Source organism: Aristolochia californica, unplaced genomic scaffold (genome assembly GCF_029961685.1).
Source record: "Aristolochia californica isolate CCGP_79_NKW_82.1479 unplaced genomic scaffold, dmAriCali1.0.hap1 SCAF_14, whole genome shotgun sequence".
NCBI classification, from domain to species: domain Eukaryota; kingdom Viridiplantae; phylum Streptophyta; class Magnoliopsida; order Piperales; family Aristolochiaceae; genus Aristolochia; species Aristolochia californica.
Genome location: NW_027181815.1, coordinates 25,003,493 through 25,028,838, shown reverse-complemented (window position 1 = coordinate 25,028,838; position 25,346 = coordinate 25,003,493). Strand labels below are relative to the sequence as shown.

Sequence of the window (25,346 nt, the reverse complement as noted above, 5' to 3'; positions counted from 1 at the left end):
AGGTAAGAAAATAGACTTATAGATCTTTCTTTTGAAAGATAATTATTCATATAAAGTCTCGTAATAGATAACATAAAATACCTTGGAAGTTGAAGTTTGTTGTTGCTGCTCGAACCTCTTTTGCAATCCGACCTTCATTGTTTCAAATATCGATTTCTCTTTGTAGATAACTCTGATTGGAAAAAAATTATTTTTCCTTGGAAATTAGACTCAAATATCTTTTCGTCAATATATAATTTGAAATATGAAAAGCTCAGTATAGAGGTGCAAAACATAAAACAACTAACGGGTGTAGGGAGTGAGAAAAAAAATATGAAACCAAAACTGCTTGAAATAATAGATTAGAAAAGGATTACATTACCTCTGTGAGTTGACCGAGTCAACTCACAGAACCTACTCTCTTACCATATTGAATTTACAACTCACAGAACCTACTCTCTTACCATATTGAATTTATGGAATATATAAATACTTCATTGACTTATTACAATCAGAGTACATGAACTTCTATTTATAATAGAGAAAGGTAGTAGAGTCCAATTACAATAAAACTATTTTTTTCCAATTACACATAAACTCTAACTCTTAAAGATAAGTCCTAGCATAATTAAATAACTCAATATAATAGAAGACAACATAACTCAGACTAGAATTCTTCTATGAGGACGTGACTATAAGATAAGGATGTCAACTCGTGGTAATCATGGCGGGTCCTACTTCTTATATGCTTGGGCCCATAATTATACATAAAAATACCAAGTTTAGGAAACCTACTCACTTGTGGTGAAGCCAATAAATTTAGAAAAACAGTGGAAGAGGTAAGTGAGCCCCTTGAGGAAGAAAGGAGAAGAAAACCCTCTTGAGAGAGACCCAATGATCTGGGAATCGTTGTTGATGTTGGGACTAGACTTTTTCATATACTTCAAAAATAGGCAAATTAGGCAAGAAGATAAGTTGGGGCTCTTTAAGAGCGAGGATCCATTGTACTTTCCGCCCCTTTTATTCTTGGAAGTAGCCAATGTCACCACTTGCTTCCAATTGGAAAAGAAGACAGGACGCTCAATCACCCTGGTGAGCTCGTCCCCCATTTTTTTTTAATTCATGAGAAGGGGCTTTTACAGTTTCTGGGCCTATTTTTATGTGAACAACCATGGATTTTTCTTTCTGGGATCGGTGCCTGTTATTCAAGCCAATGACTCTGTAAGGGTTATGTGCATTGACCCCAAATCAATTTGTTTTATGCCTAGACAAGTAACATGACCTGAATTTTTTTTGTGAAATCGGCAAAGTAGTTAACCTAGGTGCAAAAACCATGTTCATACCAAGATAAAGGAAAATACCAACTCACGTTGTCAAGGAGATTTATTTTTCATACCTAGACGATTTGGGATCAATAGATATAGTCCATATGCTCATAATTTCGTGGTTTGAATGGTTGAACCCTTTAACTCTGACATGCATTGATCCCATGGTAACTACATCAACAGTAAGTCCCGTAGAGATAGGATGAAATATGATAACAGTGCCTTTAGATGAATCAATAGAGAGCGAGCTCTTTTTCTTTGTGATTGCTATGTCTTTACAGTTTAATGGACAATCCTGCACGTTCTGTATTGGTATAACTTGATCACTACCAATTACCAAGTTCTTTTCCAAGCAATTCTCTTTATTCTAAGGAAGGTTTTCATTTTCTTGCAAACGCGACAACTGGTCATATTGGTTACTTACAAGAACAAACAAGGGAAGAAAAAATGATGACTCGTAGCTCTAAACCAGCCACAACTTCTCTTCTAGCTAAATTGTCTGCCTTTCTTCGTGTATACAAAATCATCTAGTAAAGATGTCTTTGATGAATATTTATTGAAGAACATCAAACTTTCCATGCCTACGGAAAACCATACCTGTACCAGATACAACCACAAAAAAAAAAAAAAAATGAGACCCAAGAGTAAGAAAAATCATGCTTCAACCTAATTTCCCTCTAGACATCATTAAAGTAGGGTCCACAATCGGATCCAATTACCTGCTCAATTTTTTTGAGAAAAACAATTACCTATTTTATTTGTCCTTTATAAACACTTACAGAATGAACATGGTTACCAATGTCAATTTTAGAAAAAACATCCAAAGATATTTTGGCTATTTTACTCTAAGGGGGTATTGTGGTCATTTCACTATTTCGATGGTTAATTTTCTTTATGTAATTTTATTCTACATGTTAGATTATAACAGTAGTTAAATTTTTATGTATATCGAATTTATAGTTAAGGAGATATGTGGAGATTAAAGTTTTTTAAGTGCATAGGGACATTTGTGTAATTTTAAATCAAAATACTTATTTAAGAAGTCAGGGAATTCATGCACAGTTCCCAATGAAACCTTTTAGGCTCTTCAGAAAGTTCTTCTATCTCCTTGTTTTTCTAAAGAATTAGCAATAATATTTGATGATTTTCATTAATGGAATAAAGAATATCACAAATTTCAATAAAGAGGATGTGCCTCAACTAGGAACAGAGAGGGGGGAAGAGACTCTTCTACCACAAGGGTAGGCCGATTGACTCCTTGCTTACCTAAGTTGTTTGAGACACTGTTGGCAGCATGAGTGTGCTGCCAAATTACATTGAAAGATACAGTCATGTCTTGGATTTGCACCATGTTAGTATCCATGAAACACAAACTCATCAAATAAGACCACTCTTTTAATACTTTTAAATCCACTAACATATCATTGCTTGCAGCAACTCTTTTAGGTCTCTTAAGAAAAAAAATTAACATTCAGTAAATCAGACAAGATCGACCAAATTTGATTGCTTCATCTTGTATTTGTTTAGCAAGCTCAGGAGCTGGTGCTAAGATTAACACAGTTGGACCAATTTGCAGGTATTTACGACTGCGTCTAAGATGAACGAAGGCAGGAATAAGATAGCCCAAGGTTTTCCCTGAACCAGTTCTGGCAATTGCCATAATTTCCTTACTCCGTAGTGCTACTGGCCATGTCTATGCTTGTATTGGGGTCGGGGATGTGAAACCAACGAATTGCAGCTGAAAAATAAAAGAAGTAAATAAAGACTATTAGGCATTCAGAAAGTTAACTCACATTTTCAGAGAAGAATACCAAGATATATAATTTTAGAAACACAAAAAACTAAAATTCAAATAACTACAGAAAAACCCTATGTGTATGCGGTTGCTTACTGTAAGCAACTCGAGCCAGCAACAGGGAGCATTTCAGACCAAGTGGCAGGATCCAAGAAGTCACATCATGTGAGAAATGGAAGGTCTCACCCTCTCAAAAATGTCACAGGAAACACTCCAACTAACTATATGTTTACAGCCCTCTAAGGACGAAGCAGTTGCTGAGTGTTCGGGGTGAGTATAGCAGCACCACATACGCTCCACTCTGGACCAAATATTGCACCTGCAACAAATGATAACAACAACATAAGTTTAAACCACTAGTAAAGAGAACTAAAAATACCCCAAAAACGAGGGATCAGATTCGATACAACTTCAACAAGTAGAGAGATAATTAAATGCTCCCTTGATCATCTGTTTAAATTATAAACTATTCTTTCTCATATGGGTTAAAGCGTAAACTGTTTGAACTAAATAACATAAAAATGTCATGCATGAGGAGGCATTCTGCTTAACTAAAAATCGGGCATCGGACCCAAAATCAAAGCCATCACCAACAGTCAAAGAAGCCTTCAGTGGGTTATGCATAGTAGCCCTTCCAAATGCTTGTTTTCTGCAGGTTTATTTGAGGCTGAAACACTTCTATTCTGCAAGCCACAGAGTTGAAGTTTAAATGACGGATCATACAGCATAAAAATTCAATAAGAAGAAAGATAATTAACTGCACCCTTGATCATCTGTTTAAACTATAAACTATTTTTCCTCATATGGGTTAAAGCGTAAACTGTCTGAACTAAATAACATAAAAATGTCATGCATGAGGAGGCATGCTGCTTAACAAAAAATTGGGCGTCTGACCTAAAATCAAAGCCATTACCAACAGGAAAAACAGCCTTCCGTGGGTTATGCATAGGAGCCCTTCCAAATGCATCTTGTCTGCAGGTTTATTTGAGACTGAAACACTTCTATTCTGCAAGCCACAGAGTTGCAAGTCAAATGAGGATCATATACCATACAACTTCAACAAGTAGAGAGATAATTAAATGCTCTCTTGATCATCTGTTTAAACTATAAACTATTCTTTCTCATATGGGTTAAAGTGTAAACTGTTTGAACTAAATAACAGAAAAATGTCATGCATCAGGAGGCATGCTGCCTAACTAAAAATTGGGCATCTGACACAAAATCAAAGCTATTACCGACAGGCAAATAAGCCTTCAGTGGGTTATGCATTGGAGCTCTTCCAAATGCATGTTTTCAGCAGGTTTATTTGAGGCTGAAAAACTTCTATTCTGCAAGCCACAGAGTTGTAGTTCAAATGAGGGATCATATACCATACAACATCAACAAGTAGAGAGATAATTAACTGCTCCCTTGATCATCTGTTTAAACTATAACTATTCTTTCTCATATGGGTCAGAGCGTAAACAGTTTGAACTAAATAGCAGAAAAATGTCATGCATGAGGAGGCATGCTGCTTAACTAAAAATTGGGTCATTCCTAAAAGCATGCTTATCATGAGTTGGCACTCATCGTGTCCTCAAAATAAATAGAAAAAAAAAGGTATCATACTTACCAAAGAAGCACCACTAGCACATTATGTGATGGTGGATTCCAAAGAAATCATACTAATATCTAGACACTCTTCTTCATTACTACCATAAAATAAAATGATGACCTGAAAAATAGTCTCATCACGTGAAGAACTGATTGAAGTTATAAGAAATACCTGGTTGACATGCGATGAAGTTGGTGTAGATGTTCAACTAGGGGTAGCATCTACATACGAAGAAGGTTGTTTACTTGTAACAGACTTAACTTGAGCCACTTCTGATATTTTAAATGAGGCAATAGTTGGATTGGAAGTGGTATGAGCATGTTGATGAGGGCCAGGGCAAGGTGGGCATGCTACCATTACAGAAGAATTTTGAGGCGCCCCAGTACCTGCACCTGAGACACCTTATAACACTGTAGTATCTACAGAAGCATTTGGGAGAACATCAACAGAAGGTTGAACGAGAACAGGAAAATAACCAGGAGAAGATACATGGAGCTGATAAGCAGGGCCAGCATAATACTATTGAGGTCCTACAGATGGGCTACCTATTGCAACAACAGCAGCAGGTGTGTAACGGTTGTAAGGAGAATCAGCATATTTGTAGCTAGGAGTGTAACATACATAAGTCAAACTTTCAGTTCGCACACCCAGGTCAAAATTAGCTTTTCTTTTTTAGTTGAAAAGAAAAAAATAAAGAGTAAAAAGAAGCTTTCAAAAATTACCCTATGCTGGGATCCAAACCATCTAACCCAAAAAAACCTATAGTGGTCTTCCCACTCGCCGGGTGACTCAAATCCTGAACATTTAAACATTACATAACTCATTTATAACATAGATAAAACATAATAAAACACAAATTGTTTTATTGACAGACATATTAACAAGGAATAACACACACTCGTACAATAGTAACCATAATAACTGGAAACAGCAAGATAGTATGGGTCTTGGCAAACACAAACTCAGTTCCAACATTGTTATCCATGATAATTTTTATTCGAGAGATGGAGCTGCTACCAAATGTGGGTTTGGATAGCTACCGAAAATCTAGGTGAAAAGGGTCATATTGCAAAACCCAGTAAAAATAGTGTTAAGCAATAGAAACGAAAAGTGGAATGGTCTTGTTATTCTTTTGAAATTTCAGTTCATCTTATTGTTCTTCCAAATTTTTTGAATCTAAATGTGTAAAGACACTAACAAAATAGATACCGAATAGGTATTGCATTTAAAATCCCACCACAATTAAGTTGCTTTTTCTTTGAATTAAGAAAGAGATCACACTACATTTCATCTAGTAATAATAAATAAAAATATCAAGTTTAGGAAGCCTACTCACCTGTGGCGAAGCCAGTAATTTAGAAAAATGGTGGAAGGGGCAAGTGAGCCAATGTCACCACTTGCTTCCATTTGGAAAAGAAGACATGACGTTCAGTAACCGTCCGGTGAAATCGTTCCCCATTTTTTTTTAATTCATGAGAAGGGGTTGTTACGGGAACAACCATGGATGTTGCTTTCTGGGATCGGTGCCTGATATTCAAGCCAATGACTCTGTAGAGATTATGCGTATTGACCCCAAATCTATTTGTTGTATGCCAAGACAAGTAGCATGACCTGGTTTTTTTTTTGTCGGGAGGACCAAACGGCGAAAGGAAATATTGTCTTGATAAATGGGTTGAGGTATGTAAATCAAAAACTCTTGGTGGACTCGAGATCCGTGATACAGCTACTACAAATTCTGCATTATTACTTAAAATGGATTTGGAAGTTTAACTTATATCTAGAATTGATTTGGAGGAGATTGGTTGTTGCTAAAGCAAATAAATTATTGGGTTGGTAGACTGAGGGTGGGCGATGTAATAGGTTGTCCCCTGTGTGGAAAAAATTGTAATATTGTTACCTGTTTTCAAAACTACTATAAATGTTACTCTGGTACGGGTTTAGTAACGCGATTTTGGACCGATTGGTGGACCGACACCTATTGAAGCATCTATTTTGGACCAGCGAACTGATTTTGGAGGATGGAATTTAAATCTCCGAAGATCACTTTCAGATTCCGAGGCCTTGGTAGCATCTAACCTCATCACCATTCTCTCTTCGGTAAGTCTAAAAAATGTGCATGATACTCTTATTTAGACGCCGTGCACGAAAGGTAATTTCTCAACTTCTTCTGCTTACAACTTCCTGAGTTGTCCCAACCTTCCACAAACCAAACATCCTGCTGCCATTGCATGGACCTTGCTTGCTCCCCCACATGCTAAATTTTTTATCTGGGCCACATGTAGAAACAAAATTCTTACATAAGATTCTCTAATTCGGAGAGGTACCCATGTCCAAGACCCTCTTTGCCCTTTCTGCCAAACTTCTTCAAAAACAGCCAGCCATATCCTTTTATATATTATGCCCATTTTGTGCGGACCAACCTCCTTAACAAAATTGGTCTCCAGTATTGTCTCTCTCAAAATCTCTCATCTATCATCCTCTCAGTTACAAATACCAACTTCCCAAAGCTCGGAAAACTATTAATATCTTGTTGTGTTGGGCATCTCATTTGGGTATTATGGAAAGAAAAGAATAATCACAAATTTACTCTAAAATCTATTCTTGGAGATACATTGGTTGAGAAAATTATTGGTCAAGTCACTGCGTGGATCCTTTTGCGTAAGGAATTCAGAAATCTAAAAGGATCTAACTTTCGTAAGAACTGGCGAACAATTGTTGGCATGTCTTATCCACCCCGTCCTCTGATTATGGCAATTTGGTCTCCTCCCCCAATGGGCCATTATAAACTAAATTTTGACGGAAGTGCTCTTGGATGCCCAAGCCCAACGGGATTTGGTGGTGTTGTTCATGACGAAAACGGTGCTCTTCTTTTTTCCTTTGCTGGGCCTATTGAAATTTCAGATTCAACTACTGCTGAATTATCCGGATTACGAAATGGACTACGGATCTTCAAAAGGCGTCTTTCTGGGCCCCTTTGCATTCAAGGAGACTCAAAAATCGTCATCAATTGGTGTGAAACGATAGAACGTCCTCCCTGGCGGCATTGGAACATGTTCTATGATATATGTAATTTAACTTCTGCTTTAAATTGTAAATGGAATTATATTCCTAGATCAGCTAATCATTTAGCTGATGCACAGGCTAAACTAGGTAGGCCCTGTTTAGCAAGGTATTGTAATCTTCATCTTTTTTAAATAGCTTATACATCTTCATTCAAAAAAAAAAATTGATCTGAATTTTTTTTTAAATTGGCAAAGTGGTTAACCCATGTGCAAAAGCCATGTACATACCAAATATAAAGGGAAATACCATCTCATGCTGTCAAGGAGATCTATTTTTCATGCTTGGACAATTTGGGATCAATAGATATAATCCCTATAGTCATAATCTAGTGGTTTGAATCGTTGAACCCTTTAATTCCGATAGGCATTGATCCCATGGTAACTACATCAACGATAAGTCCCGTTGAGACAGGATGAAAGATGATAATAGTCCCTTTTGATGAATCAATAGAGAGCGAGCTCATTTTCTTTGTGACTGCCATGTATTTACTGTTTAATGGACAATCCTGCACGTTCTGTATTGGTATATCTTAATCATTACCAGTTACCGACTTCTTTTCCAAGCAATTCTCTTTCTGCTAATAAAGGTTTTCGTTTTCTTCCAAGCATGACAACTGGTCACATTGGTTACTTACAAGAACAAACGAGGGAAGAAAAAATGATGACTTGAAGCTCTAAACCAGTCACAACTTCTCTTTTGGCCAAATTGTCTGCCTACCTTCGTAGTATACAAAATAATCTAGTAAAGATGTCTTTGATGAATAGGTATTGAAGATCTACAAACTCTCCATGCCTAGGGAAAACCATACCTGTACCAGATACAGCCACACAAAAAATTGAGACCCAAGAGTAAGAAAAATCATGCTTCAACTTAATTTCCCTCTAGACCACATTAAAGTAGAGTCAATAATTGGATCCAATTACCTGCTCAATTTTTTTGAGAAAAACAATTACCTGTTCTATCTGTCCTTTATAAACACTTACGGAACGAACATTCTTTCCCATGTCAATGTTGGAAAATACATCCAGGGGTATTTTGGTCATTTTACCCCAAAGGGTATTGTAGTTATTTCACCACTTCAGTGGTTAATTTTCTTTATGTAATCTTATTCTGCATGTTAGATTATATCATTAGTTAAATTTTCATGTATATAAGATGTGTAGTTAGGGAGATACGAGGAGATTAAGGTTTTTAAGTGCAAAGGGGTATTTTTTTAATCTTAACTCAAAACACTTATTTAAGAAGTCTGGAAATTCGTGCACAGTTCCCAATGAAGTTTTTCAGGCTCTTCAGAAAGTTCTTCTACTCCCTTCTCCTTTTTTCTCTCAATTTTCTCCTCTTCCTTCACCCAAATCTTGATTTTTGTAGTTAATGATTCATGGCAGAAGCTTTCTTTGGTTGCTTTGCTGAAGGGGATGTTTCGTCTGAAGAGTTTCTTCAGCGTTGCCTCGAGACTGGTCTGGACAGGTGCCGGAGTCTCTTTATAGCTCTTCAAGACAATCGTCTTTTCTTTTTCTGAATCAGCTGTTGTATGAGCTGTATCAGGTTCTTGAGCCCGTGAATACGCTTGGTTGGCCAGACTGCTTCTGGGCATGGCTTGGCTTTTGGAACATGTCTGGGATCATATTCCATCTTCGCGTCACCTTCTTTGATGCCTTCAAGTGTTACGACAGAAATGCTCGAAAACATCTTTGTGTTAGTAACAATTTCAGTAATACAGGAAATGAAATGAAGTCGAATTCCTTTACCCTTTGCTATGGAGATGAAACTTTTGCAAGCCTCCATAATCTCTTTTGGCATTTTCTCCAAAACTGATAAGTCGGTGGAGTGAAGTACCATCTGTTTTATGAATCCATTTGAATAAAGCATGGATGCATATTTTGAGTCTATTTCATGACTTAGCTTCACTTGATTCCAACTGTTGCTAGACTTAGTGGTGAAGAAGGGAGTGTTCATCCCTTGTCCAATTTGTTCATTCCATCTCTGGAATTGAATAGTATGATCGGATTCGATTTTTGAACGAATGTTGTCCATCTTTTGAGGGTTCCTCAGACATAATGTCTAAAAGTTTTAAAGGTTTAAATTTCTTTAAAACTCAAACTCATTAAAACGTGTTTTATCTGGTTTATTTAGGCTTTTCAACCTTGTAAACTTAGACGGGGTAACCAATTTTGTCTTGAATGATTTCTCATTACTAGACAAGTCCGTTTCCATCAAGGATGGATCCGTTAAGACTTCCTTTTCAGCTAGAAACTTACTGGTAGAAGTCCCTGATTTCGATTTCGTCGAAATCGTTAAGGTTTCCTTTCCAGCTCTAGACTGGCAGGTAGAAATCCCTGATTCTCCTATCTTCAAAGAAGACTGGGTTGTGATTTCCTTCTCATGCCTGGCATGACCGGTAGAAATCCCGGGTCGACCTGTGTTTATCAAAACACTAAAGTCATCCGTCTGCTGATTAGCTGGCGTTGTGGCTTCCTTTTCTCGCGATAGAGATCCGGTCTCGGAGGAGCTTGGCATATCATGCCTTTTGGTGAGTTCTTTTAACTCTTCGGTTAATTCCTTAACCTTGAGTTGTAAGAGTTCTCCACTTAACCCGTATCGGGCACAATTCTCATGTATGTCTCCTTGTTCTGAGAGAACTAAAAGACTGTCGAATAGTGACTGTAGGGTTGAGAGCAATACCGTGAGTGTGGCAATTGCTGCTGCTAGGCTAGGTCCGTCAGTGTGCTGTTGAGTGGATCCATTTTACCTGTCTGTAATACAAGAAAATTCTTCGAGTAGTAAGAGTATCAGGTTATTTATCAAATTCTCTATAAATGCATGATGCAGTAGCAGAGAAATTTTTTTATGACAATAGTGACAATAGTGGGATATAAATCACCACGCTAGCTGCCATGTTATATATCGGGAAGGCTAAAGCATAACCGAATATAAGAAATCGATTAGACAAAGGTTGTGCCTGAAGAGTCACTAATATTTTCTGAGTTTTTTGAGGAGGCAGACTCAGTTTCGAGATGAAGTTCATATACTTCATCATCTAACTGGATGTCATCATAATGGATGATGTCCAATCCATTTGCTTCGGCGAGTAGCATGTAGGTTTTGTACTACCATGTTTTCTCAGTGTTTGGACAATTTTTTGCAAAATGTCCTTCTTTCTGGCATATCCAGCATTTGCATTTGCTTAGGGGTTTCCCTTTTGGGCAATATGCATTTGACCCTTTACTGGATGTGGTAGGGCCAGAATTTGTTCTTTTTCTAAAGTATCTCTTGCTGGGAGTATACCTAGTTTTAGAACTTTTTTGTATCCTAAATTTTTTCTACTGAAATTTCTTACGATATTTTCGTTGCTTATGGGAGGTGGTTTTACAACCATAAGCTCCTACATTTTTTTTCTGGTTTGAACAACATAATATTTGTTTATTTGCCTTACTTCTTCCTAAAGTGTCAAAGTTTAGGAAATTATCCATGGTGAGAGTACCAAGTTCTGGATTATTTTGCCAATATTTTGTAATGTAGTATTTTTCAGCTACATGTGCAAAAGGTTCTGGCAATTTTGCATAAAAGATAGACAGATAAGGTTTCTGATCTTCTTTTTGCAATTTATAGAAGTAACTTACAAATTCGCAATAATACTTCTCATAGAAACAAATATTACAGATTTGTAACTTGTTTAATTTCTGAAGAGTTTCTAAACGTTTTCTTTGTTTAGTACTCTCATTGTAAGCTTCTAGGGTTGGATGTATTCCTAGAAATTCCTTTGATATCTTAGCCACTAATCCTTTCAAGATATTAGCTATCGATATTGAGGTATTAGCTCGTTTTTGGTCTTCGGGAAGGTTGTCCCACCAATGAGCTACATTACCCTGTAAAGCATGGGTAAAGAAATTAAATGTTGACTCTTTGTTCCAAGATTCATGCAACATTGCTCATGCTTCTTTCCCATTCTTTAAGGACTTTATCTCCATCCTTGGGGCAATCCAAGTTGAGATAAAATCCAAAAGGGTTTATGCTATCTATGGATGTGTGTCCCTTAGTAGCATTTGAAGGATCGACATTTGTGTATTTTTTCGAATACCTTTGTCCTCCCAGAGATATTTTGGAGTGGGAGAAACTTTCTCATTCTTGCGGGTGAACCGCAGTACGGTCTCGGAAGTTATCTTGAAAGCTATCTTCCACATTGGCGTCTCGTACCCTTGATGTTTCTGCTTCAAAATGGTCGCTACCACGAAGCATACGAAATCTTTTACCAAGATCATATCTGCCTTTTTGTCTTTAGCGGAGTAGTCTGCTTTCTTGGTATTTTCTTCTGCAACTTCATCAGATTCCCAGGCTTCTGGTTCACTGTCGTGTTGCTCTTGTTGTTTACTAGAGGAAGATTTTTCCTCTTGAACATAATAAATCGGTTGGAAACCGAAAGTATTATATTCTGCGTAAACTTCATCATCGGTAGAGGATGATGCTTTGGAAGTGATCCTAAAAGCAGGTGTTGCCGGATCCTTTTTTCTAGGTGTTATTGATGTGAAATTTAATTAAATCGGCTTTTATACCTCGCAAGCGTACGAATTGTTCATGTAATCTAGTGGGAAGCGAGGGTCATATCCACAGGGAGGACTGAATTTTGTGTATTCTTCAGTCAAACTAGCTTAACCAAATATGATGAATTAATCTGAACTATACACTAATTATATCCTAAATTATCAAGCAATCATTTGATTAACTACTTGCACAACAGGAAACGTCCACTCTGGATTTTACCGTGATACGTGCCTCTCGAGAGCCACGTAACCACGAATCCGATTACTCAATCCTTGCGTCTATCCCCTCTCGGGCACATAGAGTGAAATACAGAAATTGGATTAAAATACCAAAATCCAACCTAGATTACAATCCTACCCTAATTATCTAATTTAATCAAATATCCGGAAAACAAATATTCGATAAACATTAATTCTCAAATCAAATTTAATAAACATTCAAAACCTAAGTTCAAACTATAGGAAAATTAAATTCCAAAATGACGGATTACTTCCCTTCTCCTTCCTCTCGCTCGGGCAGCAAAGGATCGTTCTCACGACTGCAATTTCCAGAAATTGATGGCTTCGGGTTGCAAGAGCGAGTGGCCAGAGGTAGAGACGACGCCGGCGAAGAAGGATAGAAACCCACAGACGGAGGTGACGACCGGCGAAGAACGAAACAGAGCTGAAGTCCTCTAACCGGCTCTCTCGACTCTCGGTCGGAGTCGGAATAGCTCCGGGAATGGTCAAAAATAGGTAATCGACGCCAGAGGATGGTCGGAATGCGTAATTGGCACCGAAGGAGCCCTCTCGGGTCACCTCTCGGCCTGGAGAGCAGAAACTGGCACTGTCGAACTCGCCGCGACGGAGACTCTCTCGAGCTCTCCTCGGGTCTGTTCTCGGTTGTTAGACGGTGGTGGACGACGGTGGCGCGGCGAACGAAGGCTGGAAATCCTCTCGGGCCTCCCCTGTTTCGGTCAAAGGTCCCCTGTTTCGGTCGACGCTCCTCTATTTTAGTCGACGGCCTCCTTGTTTTAATACGATTTGCCCTAAAAAATACCTCCCTTTCACTAAGGGCATTTTGGTAAATTCTCTACCAAAATTCTCCTGAAATTCCATAATTGAATCTATAAAAAGCATTTCAGGAATAAATAAACCCTAAAAGCAATGAAATATAATTCAGGAGAGAAAAATATGCAATATAGACAGTGATTAATGCAAAATTCAATAAATGCACGTTTCATTTGAAAACCAATAAATAACCACCTATAACACAATTATAAGGGTTATTCTATTATAATTAACCTAGTTCTCATGTCAGAATATGGCATCTATCACACCCCCAAACCTAAATCTTTGCTAGTCCCTAGCAAAACAACAATCGAACCAAAATTAAGCCTAGGAAAACAAAATGCCACTTTCGCAGGGAGCACGATTGCATTTAGCGCATTGCAACAAGCCGCTAAACCCCTACTTTGTAGTAGTGGACGAGTTAAGTCTCGTGAGGGTTTGCATGGAATTTATCCACAAAATTCATCTAAATCAATAATATAAAAAAGAAAACTGAAGAAAATTTACTCCTCATTAGCATATGACTAACACTTAGTATCATAAAATATCTGAAAATAATATAAGATCCTGCGCAATTTGAAAACCTGTGTAAAATATAGCACATTATCAATCCAAATACACTCATTGTTACTCCACCTGAACCAATGTGACCCATAAGCAATTACTTCAACAGAACAAAGAGGCAATAAATAACAATAAAATCCTGGTCACATCACAATTAAGAGAAAATAGTAGAGTAAGCCTGTTGTCTGACAATCTAATCTCACAAAAGAAATATACCAATTTCAATCTTGACCTGCAACTTCTTTCAAATTACAATTCATCATCAAAGTTAAGGAAACTCATTGTTTCCAGATTTAAACCCATTTTACGCTATTACCAGCGCACTTTTGCTATTACCAGCGTAATTTTTGTTTCACTGAATACTTTTGGTATTACCACCATTTTGTATTCGTCTTCACTGCACATTCACTTATTTTTAAGTAACCGACTGTTCCGGTGCATGTCCCTGGGTTTACCCAGGCTGTTTCTGAAGTTACCTGTCTTTTGCAAGCAAGAGCATTTCCATTTGCATTCATACATTACAACAAGGAATTTCACTGAGGTATGAAAAGGAATGAGTTCAAACATGCATACAAGACTATTCAGACTAACATAGATCAACACTAGATTTACATGTTCTCTTTTGCAACTAAGTTTCAAGTTTAATGCAATAGTAAGTTATCCCACTGAATTCTCATGGATCACAACAAATGATATCAGATTTCTAATAGGCATATTCTACACAGTTTTACGAAAAATTTTGACAGGGCCGGCATCGCCGGGGGACCTCCAATCAATCAAGACCAGAGTACACCAAAGGTTATCCCAATAAGGATGAATAAACCAAAAATAAAACTGTAATGTACAAAGGGATAGAAACGTGGGGATTGCCCACAATGTGCTAAGTTTATAGTCGTAAGCAAGACTCTGATGCAGTCAAGATGAAAGGACAGGTTCCTCCAAGAAAATCACCGTCACCTCCTCCGGTGTGGGGACATTCTCAAGATACGGTTTGAGCCTCTGACCGTTGACTTTGAAGACCGACCCGTCTCCGTGATTGCGGATCTCAACAGTGCCATGAGGAAACACCTGTGTAACTTCAAATGGACCGGACCACCTGGATTTTAGCTTCCCTGGAAACAAATGCAATCGTGAGTTATAAAGTAAAACATTCTGCCCAACAGTAAAAGACTTGCGAAAAATAGATTTATCATGTAAAAGCTTTGTTCGCTCCTTATACAGTTTGGCATTCTCATAAATATCATGATGTATCTCCTCCAACTCTTTCAATTGCAATTTCCTCTCCTCACCCGATTGAGTCAAATCAAAATTCAAAGCCTTAATGGCCCATTAAGCTCTATGCTCAAGCTCAACAGGTAGATGACATGCTTTGCCGAACACTAGGCGAAATGGAGACATCCCAATAGGAGTCTTATAAGCGGTTCGATAGGTCCATAAAGCATCGTCCAATCGAGTGGACCAATCTTTCCTATCAAAGCGAACCGACTTCTCCAAAATCCGTTTGATCTCCCTATTAGAGATTTCCACTTGACCACAAGTTTGCGGGTGGTACGGAGAGGACACCCGATGAGTGATGGAGTATTTCTTCAATAAGGTCTCAAATGCTCTGTTACAAAAATGAGATCCCCCATCACTGATGATCGCTCTCGGGGTACCAAACCGATTCAAGATGTTTTCTTTTAAAAACTTTACCACCACTTTGTGATCATTTGTCTTACATGCAGTAGCTTCAATCCATCTAGAGACATATTCAACAGCAACAAGGATGTATTAATAGCCAAACGAGACAGGAAAATGACCCATGAAGTCAATACCCCACACATCAAACAATTCAACAATAAGAATGGGGATAAGAGGCATCGTGTTCTTCCTAGACAAACAACCAGTCCATTGGCATCTATCACACACTCGACAAAACTCATGGGCATCTCTAAATAATGAAGGCCAATAGAAACCACATTGCAAGACTTTAGCCGCGGTCTTTCTAGCACCAAAATGTCCACCACATGCATGGGAATGACAAAATTCAAGAATATTGGCAAAGTCTTGCTCAGGTACACAATGCCTAATGACTTGGTCAGGACACACCTTGAACAAATAAGGGTCCTCCCAAAAAAAATGTTTGACTTGGGAAAAGAATTTCAACCGAACTTGTTTACTCCAATAATCAGGAATCTTATGAGTTACAAGATAGTTGACTATGTCAGCAAACCAAGGCAACTGGGATAATTGGAGAAGTTGTTCATCAGGGAAGAAATCCTTCCAGAGGTGCTACACAGATCCTAGATAGATGATCAACAACAACATTCTCACAACCCTTCTTATCTCGAATCTCAAGGTCAAATTCTTGCAATTGCAAGATCCATCTAATCAAGTGAGGTTTAGTGTCCTTGATGGATAATAAGTACTTCAAAGCAGAATGATTAGTGAACACTATAACCTTTGACCCTAACACATATGATCTGAATTTGTTCAAGGCAAACACAATAGCTAGCAACTCCCTTCTTAGTGGTAGTGTAATTCAATTGAGTATCATGAAGAGTGCGACTAGCATACTGAATGACACAGGGAATTTTATCCGTCTTTTGCCCCAAAACAGCCCCCAATGCATAATCAAAGGCATCACACATCAACTCAAAAGGCAAAGACCAAGTAGGGGGTTGGACAATGGGTGCAGTGGACAAACATTTCTTCAATGTCTCAAAAGCATGAATACAGGTATCATCAAAGGCAAAAGCAACATCTTGAACAAGCAAATTCGTCAAAGGACGAGAAATTTTGCTAAAGTCCTTAATGAAGCGCCTATAGAACCCAGCATGGCCAAGGAAAGATCGCACCCCCTTCACAGAAGTAGGTGGTGGCAGATTGGCAATTAGGTCAACCTTGGCTTTGTCCACTTCTACACCCCGCTCAGACACTACATGTCCTAAAACAATTCATTCTTTTACCATGAAGTGGCATTTCTCCCAATTCAAGACTAAATTGGACTTAATGCAACGGGATAATACGAGTGAAAGATTGTGCAGACATGTATCAAAACTAGAGCCAAACATAGAAAAATCATCCATAAAAACCTCTCTGTGTGCTTGTAAAACTTTAGTTAATTGTTCCTCCTGCTCAATACTCAAATAAGAGGAAATAATGACTGGCAATGAGTTCATGGGCCCCAAGAACGCATACTTTAACGTGGGAGGAAGTGGCTTAAGATCTAGCTTGGAAGTTTCAAGAGGTTTGTCCAAGTCAAGATGAAGATCCTGTGGATGATCGGTTGTGAAAACCTCATAAGCTTCCTCCAACAGAGGTACATAACTGATTAAAGAGTCAACCTCTCGGAAATATGTTTCCTCATCAAAATAGTCCATGTCTAAAGATGTTATGCAAGACTCAAAAGATTCAAGAGTGGATTCGTCATCAAGCATAACAGTCTCTATCTTAAATGCAGGACTCAGATCATCAGACTCAAGTGGGTGGTGCCCGACATTAAATACATTCAATGAGACCTTAAAATTTCAAAAAGACAACTCCAACTCACCACTTTTACAATGAATGATAGCGTTAGATGTGGCCAAGAAGGGACGTCCTAGGATGACAGGAATTTGGTTGGTCACATTGACTACTGGTTCTGTATCAAGAACAATGAAATCAACCGGGAACAGAAATTTGTCCACTTTTAGCAAAACATCTTCAACTATTCCTCGTGGTATCTTGACAGAACGGTCAGCTAGTTGAAGTGTGATGGGAGTAGGCTTCAATTCCCCCAAACCTAATTGCTAGTACACAAAGAAAGGAAGCAAATTCATGCTTGCCCCTAAGTCAAGAAGAGCTCTCTGGATGGTATGTTCACCAATGACACATGAAATTGTGGGACATCCACGATCTTTAACTTTAGGAGGAGTGTTGTGCTTCAGAATTGAGCTTACATTCTCAGTAAGAAAGACCTTTTTGTTAACATGTTGTTTTCGCTTCTGTGTACAAAGGTCTTTCAAAAATCGGGCATAGGCAGGGACTTGCCTAATTGCATCAAGAAGTGGAATGTTAATGTGAACCTTACTAAACAGTTTCAACGTTTCATGCATGCTATCTCCTTTCCTAGGTGGGCCCGATAACCTCTGCGGATAAGGAGCTGGTGGGACTTGGTTAGGGATCTGCTTGGCTGTTGGTGGAGAACTTGGGGGTTCTTCACTTAATGATGTGTCCCCATTGTCATCCTTTAACTCCTTAAACTTAGTGGTCCCTACCCCATTGTTCAACTCACGACCACTCCTAAGGGTGGTTATGGCTTTGGCTTGCTCATGGTGGGTTTGGAACTCAACCCATTCTCATGTGTGCTTTTGGGGTTAGGAATGGTTTGACTTGGGAGTCTATTTCGTGCTTGTTCACTCATGTGGCTGGCCAACTGACTCACTTGCATTTCAAGTTTAAATGGAGGATTGTGTATTCTGTATGAATAATTGAAGTGTATCCTCAAGTGAAGGTTTTTGTGGAATCAATGGTTGTTGAGTGAAGTGTGGGCGCGGAGCTTGGGGTTGAGTAAACCCTGGAGGACCCCCAACCTGTGGGCCCTTGGACCATGAGAAATTTGGGTGCCTAGCCCAACCCGGATTATATGTTTCCGAAAAAGGATTGTTCCGGTTTGGTCTATGAAAATTCTGGACTGCATTCAAGTCCTCAATCAGCTCCGGGTAGGATAAACTAGATGGACACATTTGTGTGGGATGAGATGAACCAGAGCATATGGCACATACAGTAGATGGGTTAGGAGCAGGTGAACTCTTGGACACCATAATGGCATCAATTTTTCTAGTGAACCCCTTAATCTTGGCCATGAGCATGGGTGTTTCACTAACCTCGTAGAGACCCCCTCTTTTGGCTTCGTGGATCTCCTATCAACATTAAATGAGAACCCCATTGCTGAGATTGATCACTCAACGTTTCAAAGAAGTCCCACGCCTCACTAACATTCTTACCCATCAAACTCCCACCACTCGTTGCATCGACCATGGATCTAACCTGGGGTGTAAGACCTTGATAAAAGTATTGCACTAAATGCCATTTCTCAAACCCATGATGCGGACACCTACGGATCAAATCCTTCCATTTCTCCCAAGCCTCATAAAAGTGTTCACCCTCTTGCTGCATAAAGTTGGAGATTTCTCTCCTGAGGGTTGTAGTTCTCTGAATGGGAAAGTATTTGGATAAAAATTTTGTGACTAATGTATCCCATGAAGTAATGTTGCCCACCTCCAAGGAATTAAGCCAAGACTTGGCCTTATCCTTAAGTGAAAATGGAAGAAGTCTTAACCAGATAGAGTCATCTGAGAAATTTTGGAATTTGGAAGTCGCACAGATATCTAAGAATTCCTTGATGTGGTAATAAGGGTCCTCCTTCTCCAACCCATAGAATGTAGGGAGGAGTTGGATCACACCCGGTTTCAACTCATAACTGGCGGCAGTAGTGGGTGGCAATATAATGCAAGAAGGTGATGTGAAGTGGGATGGGATAGAATAATCCCTCAGGGCTCTACGGTCACCGGCTGCAGGTAACTGTAATGGTTCACCCTGATTGGCCATGGTAGCTCCTAACTTGACTTCTGGTGTTTTCCTACAAATATGTTCTACTTCTTCAACAAAGGGAGCTAATGGTTCACCTAGGGAGCGGCGCCCGTGCATAAAAACACAAAAAGAAACAAAACGAACTATCAAATTAAGCTAACAAACTCACTACTGAAAATACGAACTAACTAGCATAAATAAAAATAATTTCATACAAAATCACCAAGAAAAATTATGAAAGCAAAAAATAAAATAAAATAAAATAAAAATAAATCTAACCTAAGATCATGGAGAACAAAGAAATACACTTAATACGTGCCTCCCCGGCAGCGACGCCAAAAACTTGATGTGAAATTTAATTACATCGGCTTTTATACCTCGCAAGTGTACGAATCGTTCATGTAATCTAGTGGGAAACGAGGGTCATATCCACAGGGAGGACTGAATTTTGTGTATTCTTCAGTCAACTAGCTTAACCAAATATGATGAATTTTTTTTTGAGAAGAGTTGTAAATGTATTCAAAAAAAGAAAAAAACAAACCTAAAGACTAAAAAGACATTTCCTCCACAACAAGATGTTGGAGGGTAACGCCTTTTTTAGCTTGAACATCGGCTAAATGATTAGCGGATCTTGGAACATGTTTCCAAGTACATAATAAAACAAAAGTTAAATTACAAATTTCATCATAAATCTTCCAAAGACGCCAAGGAGGTTTTGATGGCTTGGAGCACCAGTTTATAATAACTTGAGAATCCCCTTCAATCAAGAGAGCACCGTCCTTTTTTTGTTTGAAGAGCTTCAGCCCGTTGAGCAAGCCATGTAATTCCGCACAAGTAGAGTCTGATACTCCAATTGGACCCGCATAAGTGAAGAGAAGATTTGCTTGATCATCGTGAATTACTCCACCAAATCCAGCTGGGCCCGGACAACCGAAAGCACTTCCATCAAAATTTAATTTAAAGTGTCCAGGAGGAGGTCTAGTCCATTCTAACATAATAGGAACCTACGAACTAAGAGACATTTTCGCAACATTTCTCCAATTTTCCCTCATATTTGTTGCTCTTAGATCACAGAATTCTTTGCGAAGGAGAACCCAAAAGCTAACTTGACCAACTATCTGATCACAAAGAATATTCCGAGGAGTAGTTTTCTGATTGAATTTGCGATTGTTTCTTTTTTTCCATAAATTCCACACAATGTGTCCAACACAACAAGATATTAAGATTTTCCGTAACTTCGGAAGACGAGAGCTAACCAAAGTTAAAATAGTGTTTTGCAACTCTTGCGAAGGGCAATATAATAAACCGATCTTGTCCATTAATTCGGTCCAAATCTTATGAGCATATTCGCAATGTAAAAGTGTATGATCTGCTGTTTCAGGAGATGTGTTGCAAAATGGGCATTCTAGATTGGAAATATTAATGCCTCGTCTTTGCAAAGCGTTAGAAGTTAAGATTTTCTTACGACATACCGTCCAGATGAAAAATTTGATGCGAGGAGGAATCGGGAGCGACCATGCAAAAGCAGCAGGATGTTTTGCATGAAGAGGAGGGTATGAAATCATATGATGGTACGTTGAGGCTGTAGAGAACATACCTTGTTTGTTGGGCGTCCAGATGAGTATATCGGCAGAATTTTTTAAGGCCACACCAGAAAGTAAATTGATCAGGCCAGTTGCTTCAACAGCTTCAGAGTCATTTAATGCCCGCCTGAGATGAAGATTCCAACCACCCGAAGACTGCCAATGGTCAGAAATCATTGAACTACGAGATCTTGACAGTTGGAATAAAAGAGGATAACTTTCCTCTAAACAACTAGCCCCGATCCACCAATCCGACCAGAAAAGAGTATTTGTACCACTCCCAATATAGCATTTGACGGCAAATTTGAAGGTAGGTAAGAGTTTGGCAATTTTCTTCCAAACAAGGGATAACTTGTAAATTCTTCCCCCATCCGTCCACCAGCCATTTTATTTTCCGGATTTAATTGCAACCATTCGGCGCCACAGTAGATTGGGTTGCATGTTGAACTTCCAAAACCACTTTAATAACAGAGACTTGTTGGTGGTAGCAACGTTGCGAATCCCGAGGCCCCCCATTACAATTGGTTTACAAACATCAACCCATTTTACAAGATTAAACTTTTTTTCCCCATTTGGCCCATCCCATAAAAATCTTCTTTTCAAAAATTCAATTCTATCCCAAATAGAAGCTGGACAATGGTACAAAGATAAGAAATAGGAAGGTATTCCATGAAAGCATGATTTAATTAGAACCAGTTTACCAGCTTTGGATAAAAAACTTCCTTTCCAAGAAGCCAAACGCTTCTCAAGCCTCTCAACAACCGGAAACCAAGAATTTTTCGAAGGCAGGAAAGGAGTCAAAGGTAAGCCCAGATATGTACTCGGAACTGATGCTATCTTACAACCCAGATAGTTCGCCATTGAGTTGAGAATAGATGCATCAATATTAAATCCAAAGATTGAGGTTTTCTCCCAGCTTATCTTTTGACCAGACGTCATTTCAAAGATGTTCAAGATTGCTTTCATGCGTTTTATTTGTCTCATGGACCCTTCTCCAAAAAAAATAGAATCATCTGCAAACTGAAGAATGGGAACGTCTTGGATTGGATCAAAAAAAATAGGACTGAGCCAACCCGAACGTTTAGCAAACCGGATCATAGAGGTAAGGTATTCTCCAATGAGAGTAAAAATAAATGGAGAAAGGGGGTCTCCTTGTCTGATCCCCCTAGAGGCTTTGAAATATCCTCGGGGTTTCCCATTTACCAAAACAGAATATGAAGGAGAGGAAATATAGCTCCTCATCCAAAATTTCCATCTCGTACCAAAACCCATACGGTCAAAAAGATAATCCACCAGTTTCCAATCAACCCAGTCAAAGGCTTTCTCAAAATCAATTTTCAGAACAAACCTAGGAAGGGAAGATTTTTTGAACGAATCAAGAAGTTCATGAGCAGTTAGAGAAGAGTCCAGGATGTTTCTGTCTCGGATAAAAGCACTTTGACAAGGATTAATTACCTTGTAAAGGACAGCTTTTAGCCGATTAGCCAACAGACGACCAATAATTTTATATGAACTGGAAGTGAGACTGATAGGCCGAAAATCTTTAGGCTCCTCCGAATTTGTTTTTTTAGGAATAAGCGCAATAAAAGATGCGCCGATTCCAGAGTGAGTAATTCCCACTTGGTGAAAATTGTGAACGAAGGCACATACATCATTTTTTAACAGATCCCAAAAACAGTGATAAAACTCACCATTAAAGCCATCTGGTCCGGGGGCTTTATCTTTAGGAAGGCCCAGCACAGCCCGTTCTATTTCTTCTGAGGAGAATGGTTTTTCAAGATCAACAGCGTCTTCAGTTGAGATGCGCTCGAAATCAAGCTGACGGATTTTTGGTCTTCTGAAACAGACTTCTGAATATAGCTCTGAGAAATACTTCACCAAAAGGTTAGAAATGGAGGCACTATCCGTTACCACTTGGTCTCCATTACAGAGAGCAGTGATACGGTTAGTCCTCCTCCTGGCCGAGGCGATGGAATGAAAAAACTGTGTTTCCATCACCTCAGCCATCCAACGAAATCTTGAACGTTGTTTCCAACGGACAGAATCAGAATGAAGAAACGTACGGTATTCAGCATTTAAATTATTTCTAATAAAAAAATCAGTAGGAGAGATTAACCTTTGTTCCTCCAGTAGATCCAGCTCAGAAATGCGGCGGCGAATCGAATCTTTCTGGGAAGCAGCAGAAACTCGGTGATTTTTATCCCACATTCTGATCTTTGTCTTGAGGGCTTTCAGTTTCCGAGGGAGGGCCCAGCCCGGGTTCGGATGATTTTCCAATTCGAGCCACCATAATTTCAAAGAAGGGATGAAAGTCGTGGTTAATAACCAGGCATTCTCAAACCGAAAGGGAGATCTTTCCCATGCAACAGGCCGAGAATTGAGTTGGATAGGCCAATGGTCAGATCCTATTTTGTTTAGGACTTGGCCAGAGGTGTTGGGAAAAAGGAGGTTCCATTCTATATTGGAAAAAAATCTGTCCAATTTAGACAAAATGGGGGGTTCTGACAATTTGTCCAGGTGAATTTTTTCCCCGAAAGAGGAACCTCGGAAAGAGTAACACTATTGATAAAGTCAGAAAAAGCTCTCATGGTTGATGAGGTTCGGGAGGCAGGAGGACTTTTGTCAGAGCAAAATAATGTCGCATTGAAGTCTCCTCCAATGAGCCAAGGGAGGTCCCACAATTGGACAAGCTGAAAGATTTCCTCCCAGAAAGATGCTCGGTCACGGTAACGAGTAGGCCCATATATGCCAGCTAGAGCCCAAGAAGTACCGAGGTTGTGATCCCGGAGCTGGATACCGATTGAGTATCGCCCCGAAAGGATGGAAATAGCATCAAAAGCAATTGGATCCCAGATGACAATAATGCCCCCAGAATGGCCAATTGCACCCACATGCGCCCACGCTGGGTTGGAGTCATACCATATATTATACAAAATTGAATAATCAAAAGACTGTATCTTCGTTTCAAGAAGTATAGCAATTTTTGGTTTAACATCAAAAAGCGCTGCTCTGACAAGGGCACGCTTGGCCAAAGAGCCGAGACCTCTTACATTCCATGATAGAACGATCATGGGGAACGGTGGGAGTTGATATTTCGCTCCACGGCGCCAGCTTTAGTGTATCCCGCACAAAAGATGTTGGCAAGCTCCGTCATTTCTGAAAATTCTTCTCGAGGAAAGTCATGTTCCTGTTCCTGCTTCATCGCGCGGATTGGGAGTGAAGGCCTTGGCTAGGGTAGATTCAGAGGTTATAGTTGGGGGGAGGTCGGACCAAATTGGAGGGATTCCAGAGGGGAAAGCAGGGGGGAGATCGTACCAATCATGGGGAAATTCCATTGGAAGGACAGGAGGGGGATTTGGAGGGGGGGAAGGTGGGGGGGTAGTGTCTTTGATTTTATCTTTGTCAGTGTTTTTTTCGGAAGGTGTGGGGTTACCGAATTTGGCTTTAGTTTTCCCTGCTTTTTTTTTCCTGGAGTAGGTATACCGGAAAGGGGTGTTGGCAATTTGTTTTCCAATATTGGTGTGGAAGGGAGGGGTGAAGGTTTTGGGGTTTGGGTTTTCCATGGTGTCCGAGTGGGGGAAGATAATACGAATGGGGGTGGGGCAGAGGATAGTGGGAGAGTGAATGTATAAGGGGGGAGGGGAGTAAAAGGGGGGTTCGAAATCCCAAGTGGATTCATTAGAGATGAGGGATGGCCTTAGCAGGGCTCGAGGGGTGGCCGTATAAGGGGAGATTTGAGTCAGAGAGGGAGGGTCTGATGGGTGAAAGTGGGGGGGAAAGGGGATTTATCGAGTTAGAGAAACTGCGGGACTGGAATGCCAAGTGAGGAGTGCGGCTTCAGGAAAAGGAAGATTTAGGCGGCGGAGGGGAGGGGAGGGATTTAAAAGTGAAAGGACGGGAGGGTGGCGTGATTTGGACTGAGGGGTTGACGTACGACAGGCTTCGGGAAAAGGAAGATTTGGGCGGCAGAGGGGAGGGGAGGGATTTAAAAGTGGAAAGACGGGAGGGTGGCGTGATGTGGACCGAGGGGTTGACGTATGGCAGGCGAGTGGTACTGCTTCGGGAAACGAGGAGCGGCGGAGGTGAAAAGGTTGATGTAGAAAGGAAAGGACGGGGCGACGGCGTGATGTAGACTGAGGGGTTTTGGAAATTGACATATGGCAGGCGAGTGGTAATGGTTTGGGAATCTAGGAGCGGCGGAGCGAACGGGGGTGATGTAGAGAGAAAAGTACGGGGCGACGGCGTTATGTCGACTGAAGGGTGTTGGAGGTTGATGTATGGCAGGTGAGAGGTACTGCTTCG

The 25,346-nt window shown here is 39.7% G+C and overlaps 1 long non-coding RNA gene, 1 other non-coding gene and 2 pseudogenes across 2 annotated transcripts; 1 reads left to right on the top strand and 3 right to left on the bottom strand.

Moving 5' to 3' along the window:
* Positions 1-25,346, bottom strand: part of LOC137949444 (GDSL esterase/lipase At1g09390-like) — an 84,466-nt pseudogene that overhangs the window by 35,737 nt on the left and 23,383 nt on the right.
* On the bottom strand, positions 2,560-4,420 carry LOC137950816 (uncharacterized). Its single transcript, XR_011112003.1, has 5 exons — positions 4,335-4,420; positions 3,994-4,105; positions 3,652-3,782; positions 3,196-3,418; positions 2,560-3,042 (listed from the first exon to the last, which is right to left on the bottom strand). It is a non-coding gene; the product is annotated as an uncharacterized lncRNA (long non-coding RNA).
* Positions 14,339-25,346, bottom strand: part of LOC137950112 (probable beta-1,3-galactosyltransferase 2) — a 30,088-nt pseudogene continuing 19,080 nt past the window's right edge.
* Positions 18,968-19,074, top strand: LOC137950961 (small nucleolar RNA R71). The gene has a single exon (XR_011112047.1). It is a non-coding gene; the product is annotated as a small nucleolar RNA R71 (small nucleolar RNA).